Source organism: Gopherus flavomarginatus, chromosome 1 (assembly GCF_025201925.1).
Source record: "Gopherus flavomarginatus isolate rGopFla2 chromosome 1, rGopFla2.mat.asm, whole genome shotgun sequence".
NCBI classification, from domain to species: Eukaryota; Metazoa; Chordata; order Testudines; family Testudinidae; genus Gopherus; species Gopherus flavomarginatus.
Genome location: NC_066617.1, coordinates 4,701,966 through 4,709,652, shown reverse-complemented (window position 1 = coordinate 4,709,652; position 7,687 = coordinate 4,701,966). Strand labels below are relative to the sequence as shown.

Here is a 7,687-nt window from a genome sequence, read left to right as displayed (position 1 = left end):
TCAGAGGATGTGAAGGGGCACTTTGCACTCTTCATCCTTTCTTTATCTTAAAATTGTATGAGGCCAACTGCATTCCTTGTGTCATCAACGGATTTTACGGGGCAACAATTAGAATGATGTCAAGGTGCTTCTGAGTGGCATCAGTGTAGTACAACACGCCATGATGAAAGGAATCCAGGTGGGCCTTTCAATCATACTGTCGTGCTTAGGGGAATTAGCAGTTCAATGGTAAACCTGCCTATGAAGGAGGGAGCCACCTTTTTCTGCATTCTTACGGCTCCATCACCAGTGGGTCAGATCCATTTCCCTTGAAAGGTTAATGGGAATCATTCCTTGCCTCCAGGTATTTCCTGTCAGACCTTTATATCTGAAATTCACCCTTGGCACAGGAGGATGGTACGATGCATATTAGAACACTTTTGTTACACATTGAAACTTATAACGAGGTCTCATGAGGGACTTAAGTGGAGCATAGGCCTTTTTAATGATCCTATGAGTGCAAGGGTGAATTTCACCTGTGTGAGTACATCTTGGCTTAACAATGGACGTCCAGTTGGGCACCAATTTGTCTCAAAGAGCTTCCTCCAGCAGATTTGCTCATGAGTCAAGTCCAGGGATGGCGGAGAGTGATGGACGGCAGTGCTCTTTGTAAGCAAGGCTTTGAATTAAGTACACTCTATTCAAAACCATCTCTCCATTCATGAGCAGCCAAGAAATGGAGGTCTTGTAAGACAATGCAGCTGACTGAGACCAGCAACAGGATGAGGAGAGATGAAATCACCCATTCTTAGGGAAGGATCAGTTGGTTATGTGATGAGATTTCACATAAAAATCTTACTAACCATAGGGCATCTTACAGAAAACTTTCCTGCCTGAACCAGAGTGTTATTAAAATGCAAACTGTCTCCTCAAGAGTGGGTCTCATGTGCAGGGAAGAAGTATCTTCCTCTGATTTTAAGGAACCACTTCAAGCTCTTTGAAGTTGACTTACTGTGCTGATTTACACCAAGAGAGCACCTTCATTTTCCAGTAAAAATCTTTTGAAAAATACCAAATGCAGAACTCTATTTGAATGAATGGAAACAGCCCTGAATTGGGTGGCTTTTGTCATACTAGAGACCTCGGCCTCTATTTTTTAGAATGACTCTGTTGCTCAATGGAGAGGTGTCTAGTCCCCACTATAATGTATTAATATTCAGAAGAACTCCAGCCTTAGCATCCTTACCCTGCCTTTTTGATATGGCTAGAAAAGAGGCACGTTGAGGTGAAGGTCACATGCGGGTCAGTTTGCAGAAACAGAAATACAACCCAATATTTCTGACACATCCTGCCAAAGGCTGAGTTCAAGGTGCTTGGGGCAGGAAGTCGCAGGGGGCGCTCTGATTTATGGGCCAGCTACAGTCCTGCCATGATTCTAGTGACGTCATTGATGCTTCAGTGGGATATTCGGAAGCCTTGAACGGGAACCGTCCAATGCAGTTCAGGAGCAGTGGTGAGTATGGGGATGAGTAATGACTATGACTGGATTTATTGGTGACTGAAAGTTTTCTGTCAAAGAAGAGTCTTACAGAATTCTGTAGGTTGGTCAGTCTTGCAATTAATCGCGTCTAATCCCACAGCAATGTGACTGCAGTTGAAGTTCTCCTTATCTCTATCTGCCTCTTTCCCTCCATCATAGAGGAGACAGACAGCACCTCTGGCTCAGCCCATGCCCAGAGGTCCCGAGGAGTCTGCACGGTGCAGGGGCATACTCCTGCTGGTGGCACCAGCACAAGCATCAAGGCGGCACATCTCACGGCCCTTGGTAGCAGCTATTCTCAGTAACAGCTGGATGCTGCAGGGAGCCGCTACTGCTTTGCTCCCCCTCCCACCCCGATCTCTGTCCTCATTTCTAGGCCGTCATGGCTGCAAAAAAGTTTCCCTAGTGACCTCATCTGAGTAATGCTGGATTAAATGAAGATATGAACTTCACAAATGCACGTTAGGCTTTCTGATGGCATACCAACACTCAGTGATGATTCCTCGCCTCAGATTTTGGGACTATTTGATTTCATTCAAAAAGTTTTATATTTCCATTTCTTAACAAAGAGTCCCTTGTAATGCTCAAGGGGCAGATGCTGAGCCACTGGACATTAGTAGAACTCCATAGACTTCATTGACTTCCGTGTCTTAAAACTGAGCTAAGGCATTTTATGCTGCTCGCGTTAGAACCAATCCAGCTGAAGGTGTACTTTCCCTTGAAAATTCATTCTCATAATGGCTGAAAAGCTTTCTGTCAGAGAAGAATCTTACAGAATTCTGTAGGTTGGGAAGTCTCGCAATTAATGGGGTCTAATCCCACAGCAATGTGACCCTTGAAGAAGTTCTCCTTATCTCTATCTGTCTTGTGCTTCTTTCCAGTGCTCTTGGCCACTCCTCAATAGAAATGCAGTAGCTGATGTTTTCCATTGCTTTCCCTGGCTCAGCATCTACCCTTAAACTTTGAATATGGGAATGACATCTGAGAAACTTGAAGTCAATCTAATAATCTTCAGTGTTGGAACATCTAATGCCAGTAAAAAGTAATTATGGCTATAATAAATACAGCTCTTTCACCATATAACACTTAATGAATGTTTGTAAAGTGCTTTGAAATGCTAGATCAGAGGAAGCCTCAGACCATGCACCATGAGAATTACAAATCTACTACTGGAGGTCAACCAGAGACACACTCAGTTGGAGGTCAGACTGGAGTGACTGGCAGAGTCAGAAAAAAACCCAAATGGCTTTGGACTGCTCATGCTGATACTACTCTCTATTTCCTGAACCTGTCTGGACACGTAATTCCTGTGGAGAGTATTATCCTCATGTTTAAGAAAACATAATGAAAGTGGATCACAACATGAGCTAATTTTTTGTAATTATTGATACTTAGATCCAAAAACACAAACATTTTTTAACAGGACATGTTACAAACCTTGTCTTGTAAAACAGCATAACAGGGATTAACCTTGAGCTCAGCCTTCGTAGGATGCGTCAGAAGTATTGGGTTGTATTTCTGTTTCTGCAAACTGACCTATATGTGACATTCACCTCAACAAGCCTCTTTTTCTAGGCCTATCAAACAGGGAGGGTAAGGATGCTAAGGCTGGAAATTCTTCAGAATATTTATACATTGTTGTGGGGATTAGACACTTCTGCATTGAGTAACAGAGTCATTCTAAAAAAAATAGAGGCCAAAGTCTTTAGTATCACAAAAGCCACACAATTTGGGGCTGCTTCAGTTTCATTCAAATAGAGTTCTGCATTTGGTATTTTTCAAAAGACTTTTATTGGAAAATGGTGCTCACTAGGTATAAATCAGCACGGTTAAGTCAACTTCAAAGAGCTTCAAGTGGTTCCTTAAAATCAAAGGAAGATACTTCTTCCTTGCACATGGGACCCTCTCTTGAGGACACAGTTTACACTTTAAACAAAACTGCTGTCCTTCACTCTCCGCCATCCCTGGACTTGACTCATGAGCAAATCTGCTGGAGGAAGCTCTTTGAGACAACATTGGTGACCCAACTGGAGGTCCAGTGTTAAGCCAAGATGTACTCACCACAGGGTGAAATTCCACCCTGCACAGAGGATCATTGCAAAGGCCTATGCTCCATTCAAGTCCCTCATGAGACCTAGTTATAAGTTCAATGTGTAACAAAAGTTGTCTATAGGCATCGTACCATCTCCTGTGTCAAAGGGTGAGTTTCAGATATAAAGGTCTGACAGGAAATACACTGGAGGCAAGGAATGATTCCCATTAACTTCAAAGGGAAATGGATCTGACCCACTGGTGATGGAGCTGGTAAGAATGCAGAAAAGTGGCTCCCTCCTTCCTAGCAGGTTTACAATGAACTGCCTAATTCCCCTAAGCACGACCAGTATGAATTGAAAGGACCAACCTGGATTCCTTTCATCAGGGCTTGTTGTGCTACTGACGCCACTCAGAAGCACCTTGACATTTATTCTCATTGTAGCTCTAATAAAGTCAGTGGAATGACAAAAGGAATGCAGTTGTCCCATACAATTTTAAGATGAAAGAAAGATGAAGCGTGCAACCTGCACTTCACGCCCTCTGAGGCTGCCATTAGCCCAATCATTGCAACCCCTGAGGAAAAACATCTCCACCTAAAGGAGGATGTAGCAAGACAATCAGGCTTGTTTGGTAACTAATGAGAACTTCCTCCACAAATGACATCACAGATGCTCCAGGCAGTCCTAGACTGAATAAAAGCACACAAGAATCAGCACTCTTCTAAACACTTCTTCAGACTTCGTCTCCTCGGTCAATTAGGTAAGTCCATTTGGAATCAATTTCTTTCTAACCCCAGAGATGTGGCGGTAGGGTCCATTTCTATTTAGGACTGAATCTTGCACTTACTGGCTGTGATTTTTATGAGGGATCAGGGTTCTCTTCCATAATTGTCTTGTGCAGTTAATCAGTAGCAGGTGTTACAGGATTCTCAATTTGAAGCTGCTCGGGGAATTTAGGAGCAGCATATTCCATTGGGAAACATAATTCCAAATAACTGGAAATAGAATTAGAACGTTTAAATCTTCTCAGTTACTTTAGGAAGTCCCTTAGCCATTTTTCATTTGGTTGGATAAGGAAGGAACTTGTTCAGGACAGTCCAGGAAGGGCCTATTTAGTGATTTTCTCCTTCATGCTGATGCTGCTGTTACTCCTCACTATTGGAGACAGGAGGATGCATGAAGCTGACGAGTGGTATGATCCAATTCAACAATTCCTATGTTCTTCTGAGCAGAAATACCCATTGAGGGTGCTTCTCCTCGGATGGTGTAATTTAGTGTTCGCTCCGTGGAAGCCAGAGGACCTGAAGCCATTTACCCCAGCAGAGGAGCTTGTCCTTAGTGATTTCTTTGCAGAAAAGCTAAGTCTCTGTTTCTCTATTAGCAATTATTCATGACTCCCACAGTTTGAGAGGAGTAGCCGTGTTAATCTGTATCAGCAAAAACAACGAGAAGTCCTTCTGGTACCTTAGAGACTAACAAATTGATTTGGGCATCAGCTTCTTTGGGCTAAAACCCACTTCATCAGATGCATATAGTGGAAAAAAACAGAGACAGGTATCTTTTCATGTGCTTTTATACCTGCCTCTGTGTTTTTCACTCCATGCATCTGATGAAGTGGGTTGTAGCCCACAAAAGCTTATGCCCAAGCCAATTTCTTAGACTCTCAGGTGCCACAAGGACTCCTCGTTGTTTTTCCCAAGGTTTGGAAACTCAAAGAACAACGCCGGGAATCCAGACTCAACTGGTTTGCATGCAGAGGTGAAATCCTCAAACGAAAGGATGCAATTACCATGATCCCGATCAGGTTCTCTTTGAGAAATGTCCAAAATGGACACAGAATCCCTGGTGTCCAGTGTAGAAATCGTGACCCTTATTCCAGTCGATGTTTTTTTATACAAAGTCCTTGAGAGGGGCTCAAAGGGTCCTGTTGGGAGGGAAGTTTAGTGCAAGTGGGCAAGAGGCATAGAAAGAGGATACAGGAAGAAATACATAGCACGGACATAGGGACTAAGGCCACTTCTCCTCTCTCTCTCGGGCCCCTATTGGCTGCAATAGTAACCAAGCTTTCAAGCCTTTCTTCCACCGGCACTTATGAACATAAGAACGGCTGTTACCGGGTCAGACCAAAGGTCCATCTAGCCCAGTATCCTGTCTACCGACAGTGGCAAATGCCAGGTGCCCCGGAGGAGTGAACCTAACAGGCAAGGATCAAGTGATCTCTCTCCGGCCATCCATCTCCACCCTCTGACAAACAGAGGCTAGGGACACCATTCCTTACCCATCCTGGCTAATAGCCATTAATGGATTTAACCTCCATGAATTGATCCAGTTCTCTTTTAAACGTCGGTATAGTCCAAGCCTTCACAACCTCCTCTGGCAAGGAGTTCCACAAGTTGACGTGCATTGCATGAAGAAGAACTTCCTTTCATTTGTTTTAAACCTGCTGCCCATTAATTTCATTTGGTGATCCCTAGTTTTTGTATTATGAAAATAAGTAATAACTTTTCCTTATCCACTTTCCCCACACCACTCATGATTTTATACACGTATCAGAGGGGTAGCCGTGTTAGTCTGGATCTGTAAAAGCAGCAAAGAATCCTGTGGCACCTTATAGACTAACAGACGTTTTGGAGCATGAGCTTTCGTGGGTGAATACCCACTTCTTCAGATGCATGAGCTCATGCATCTGAAGAAGTGGGTATTCACCCACGAAAGCTCATGCTCCAAAACATCTGTTAGTTTATAAGGCGCCACAGGATTCTTTGCTGATTTTATACACCTCTATCATATCCCCCCTTAGTCTCCTCTGTTCCAAACTGAAGAGTCCTAGCCTCTTTAATCTCTCCTTATGTGGGACCCTTTCCAAACCCCTTATCATTTTAGTTGCCCTTTACTGAACCTTTTCTAATGCCACTTATATCTTTTCTCAGATGAGGAGACCACATCTGTACGTAGTATTCGAGATGTGGGCATACCATTGATTTCTTTAGAGCAATAACATCTTCTCCTTCTTATTCTCTATCCCCTTTTTAATGATTCCTAACATCCTCTTTGCACTTGTACAGTCTTTTGACTCTAGTCCCTTGTTGTGCGTTTCAGGTTTACCTCCATCCCAGAAAGATGATTTCATCCAGCCTGTGCTATCCAGAATGCGGGTGGCCCGGCCCTGGCCGGTCACTGGTGCCGCCAACAGCCATGCGTTAGGCAGTGCCCTGACTCCAGAGTGGTGATCCAGCCCTTCACCGGTTGTTGTGACCCTTCCAGGACCAATTCTCAGCAGTTACCCTCAACACAGTGCAGTGGGAACTGAAGGAGCACCTGTGGTCGGACCCGGTTACGGAGGCTCATTTGGTTGGGGGGGCTATGGAGGCCTTTACGGAGGATCGTACGGTTTAGGCGGATATGGTGGTTACGGAGGATCGTACGGTTTAGGCGGATATGGTGGTTACGGCAGCCGTTATGGTTATGGGGGATTAGGCTGTTATGGGGGACTAGGTGGTTACCTGGGTGGTTATGGTTATGGGGGACTAGGTGGTTCTGGGGTATCTTGCCATAGGTACCTCAGTGGAAGCTGTGGGCCATGCTAATGCCAGCAGCAACATCCGTGGAAGAAGGAAGGAATTGAACAGCCAGATACATCTTCAAACCCTGAGCTTTTGGGCATGGCTTTCAGAAGTGCTGGGCAAACAGGGCTCCAGCTGAACTCAGTGGAGCTGTGTGTGCTCAGCACCTTGGGCTCACAGCCGTGCTGCATTTCTAATCTTACGCTTTAGGACTCTTTCTGCCAAGGCTTTCCCACCCGTGTGCTGATTCTCGCTTTCACATGTGGACTCATTCTGAATTACACTTTGGCTTTTTACACCAACCCTGCCTGGTGAAGGCAACGGGGGCATAGAGATAGGCATGATTTTCGTTTACTGTCATTTTAAGTCCCTTGAGAGTGAGAAAAAAAGACCTTCCTGTCAAGGAGAATTAGGTCCTATATGTTCTAACCTTTCCATCACTATGTACCTCTACTGACTTGCTTTGACCTTTGCTGCGGCAGACGTCTGATGGAGAAGCTGCGTAGTCTCTGGTTCTCTTTGGCTTTGTCTCATTTCCCACCGACTGGGGTAAAGCAATACACTTAAAAGGG

At 44.4% G+C, this 7,687-nt stretch overlaps 1 pseudogene; it reads left to right on the top strand.

Moving 5' to 3' along the window:
* Positions 1–6,672: 6,672 nt before the first annotated feature.
* On the top strand, positions 6,673–7,176 carry LOC127032888 (claw keratin-like; annotated as a pseudogene).
* The last annotated feature ends 511 nt before the right edge of the window (positions 7,177–7,687 follow it).